Source organism: Zingiber officinale, chromosome 4A, assembly GCF_018446385.1.
Source record: "Zingiber officinale cultivar Zhangliang chromosome 4A, Zo_v1.1, whole genome shotgun sequence".
Classification (NCBI taxonomy): domain Eukaryota; kingdom Viridiplantae; phylum Streptophyta; class Magnoliopsida; order Zingiberales; family Zingiberaceae; genus Zingiber; species Zingiber officinale.
This window is the reverse complement of record NC_055992.1, coordinates 71,767,974-71,771,080: the sequence shown is the minus strand read 5'-3', so window position 1 is coordinate 71,771,080 and position 3,107 is coordinate 71,767,974. Positions and strand designations below refer to the sequence as shown.

General features: G+C 36.0%; 1 non-coding gene across 1 annotated transcript; it reads left to right on the top strand.

The window, feature by feature from the left end:
- Positions 1 to 1,758: 1,758 nt before the first annotated feature.
- LOC121973890 lies at positions 1,759 to 1,865 on the top strand. The gene has a single exon (XR_006109799.1). It is a non-coding gene; the product is annotated as a small nucleolar RNA R71 (small nucleolar RNA).
- Positions 1,866 to 3,107: the final 1,242 nt, after the last annotated feature.

Genomic DNA, 3,107 nt, shown 5'->3' with positions numbered 1-3,107 from the left:
AATTAGGAACAAAGCTTTTATTTTCTACAACTTGTCATCCACAAATAGATGGGCAAACTGAGGTAGTAAATTGAACTTTATCTAATTTATTGAAAGCTATCATTCAAAAGAATTTAAAAGGTTGGGAAGATTGTTTATCACATGTTGAATTTACTTATAATAGATCTGTGCATTCTACTACTAATTTTTCACCTTTTGAAGTGGTATATGGGTTCAACCCTTTAACTCCTTTAGATTTGTCACCTTTGCCTGTCTCTGAGCATGCCAGTTTAGATGGTACTAGAAAAGTTGAGTTTGTGAGGCAACTGCATGAAAAAGTTCGATTGCAAATTGAAAAAAGGACTATGCAAGCCAACAGGGGACGAAAGAAAGTAATCTTTGGACCCCGAGATTGGGTTTGGGTTCATATGAGGAAGGAAAGATTCCCTACTAAACATTGTACTAAGTTGCATCCACGAGGAGATGGTCCATTTCAAGTCATTGCTAGAATCAATGATAATGCATCCAAGCTTAACTTACCAGGTGAGTATAATGTGAGTGCCACATTTAATATTTCTGATCTTTCTCCCTTTGATGTAGGTGATCAAGATTCCAGGACGAATCCTTTTGGGGAAAGGGGGAATGATGGAGTTAAAGAAAGAGAGCAACAAGCTAACGATATGGATCATGGTCAACCCACTCTAGATATTAAAGATGATCCATTATGCATCAATGGAGCCCCAATTACAAGGGATAAAGCTAGAAAGATGAAGGAAGCACTTAATGTACTAATTGAAGATGTGAAGGCCAAAGCTACCATTGAAGAAGGTTTGACCAAGAGCAAGTCATTCGACATAGTCAACTAATTCAAGCCATAGATGAGCTTAATTAGCACATAAGTCTCATGTCTATATAGTAGGGATATGTAGGCTCAATTTAAACTCAATTTCTACTTTTATTTGGGTTATAATAAAGCCATAAGCTTAAAATGACTAAGTAGTCTACATAAGCCTTTATTAAATGGGCTTTCTTTTGGCCTTTTATGGCTTTTTGGTCACCCTATAGATATAAATAAAGGGGGTGACGGCCACACATGTATCTTTGACATATTTTTCAATCTAAAGCATGGTGAGGCTCTCACTTGTTGGTTCTTCATTGAATTAAAACTTATCAAGGCATTTCCTTGTGGTGTTTGAAGACTTATCAACCTCTATTTCAAGGTCGAGGTTCTTTTCATCAATCTTATCGATTTAGTTCTTTCTTTCTTCTTCCATTCATTGTGGGTTCTTGAGATATCTTTCTCTTTGGATTCACATCAAGAAGTTGGGATGATTTCTCCACCCGATGTTATAAGTCCTTGAAGATGGGTTGTTTTTCCTTGCATTAAAGTTGGTTATGATGTCAGCTTGTTTAATAATTGAGTAGTAATAGCTCCAAATTGACAAACTTTCTTCACATGACCTACATCTTCACAAATCTCACAAGCAACATTAGTTTCATTCAAGGAGTTTACACTAACTGTTTCAAATTTCTTTGACAATGCATCCAGTTTTGCATAAACTAAGTCTAAAGTATTCACAGCATACTTACCAATGACTTTTTATTAGATTACCTCTTTCAGGCGCCCATTGGTAGAGATTTAATGCCACACTCTCTATAATTTCTTTGGCTTCATTAAGCCCCCTGTTCAACAAACCTCCACCAGATGCGGAGTCAAGGGACAATTTTGTTTGATAGAGAACTCAATTGTAAAAGGTATGGATGACTAGCCACTTTTTGAGTCCATGGTGAGGGCATTGGCATAATAGACTTTTGAATCTATCTCAAGCTTCATAGATAGATTCTCTATATTTTTGTATGAAACTTGAGATTAGGTTCCTCATATGGGCAATCTTACTTGGAGAAAAGAATTTTTCCAAAAATTTTTGCTTGCATTGCTCCCATGTCACTAAACTGTCAAGTGGGAGAGAATTAAGTCATGCTTTTGCTTTATCCCGCAATGAGAAGGAGAACAAAAGTAATCTGATTATATCATAAGAGGCTCCATTTATCTTCATGGTGCCATAGTTTCTAAGAAATTATTTTGTTGTACCATTTGGAGAATGGTTGGCTTCAACTCAAAGTTATTTGCCTCAATTACCGGTCTTGTGATGCTAGTCCTAAGACCTATTGTGCTTAGTGCAACATAATCTTTCAAAGCTTTGTTCGACATTAGTGTCTCTTGGGTTTACTTGGCGGCTAACTAGTTTTGCATATTGCATCTTTGACGGAATGTCCTATCAATTTCAAAGTCAACAACAAGAAGATTTCTTAAAACATTGGACCTATGCATAAATAAGAATCAACCATAGTATCTTGCCAAAATAGAGTTATTCAAATAAAATGCAACAACGAAGAAATAAAATCTAGATTAATTAAATCACTAATCAACTAATATCAAGCTAACAATCCCCGATAATAGCACTAAAAACTTGTTGTGTCAATCTGTAAGTGCACGAAATATTGTCAAGTAATAAAAAAAATTGATCCTCAGGGATTGTTGTTGAATACTATTCAAAATTATGAAGCAAGTTATGATCTAGGGGCTAGTTGAAATCACTAACGACAGAATGAAAGAGTGAGAGAATTGAGAGGAAGAGATGAATACGAGAGAGTAATGAGAGAGTGAGCTGAATTAGGGAGGAGATTCTAAGACTTCAGGTTCACTATGATGATTGTTGTCGTCTAAAGAATTGTTTGCCTTCCTATCTCCTCTACATATGTTCTTATGTAGGTACATCAATCCTAAGACTAAACCAGGATGTCTACTTGAATTCAATGTCTCTTCGTAAGAAGACCCACTAATATCCACTTAAATGACTACCCCTATCACGAGGGCTCCACAGATCTTTAAGACTAGAATTCCTCCTCACTCAAGATCTTGAATTGGGACAAACCCCCTTTAAGCCCTAAGAATGATAGCATCTCATGATTAATCTAGAAAAACCACTTAACAAGATTACCCTTGTCACATAGGGCTTCATAGTCACAATCTAGGTTATCTCCTCTACAAAGTGATGAAATCACCACGTCCAAAACATTCAACATCCATAAAATAGAAAAGAACATAGAATATACATGTCATGCCA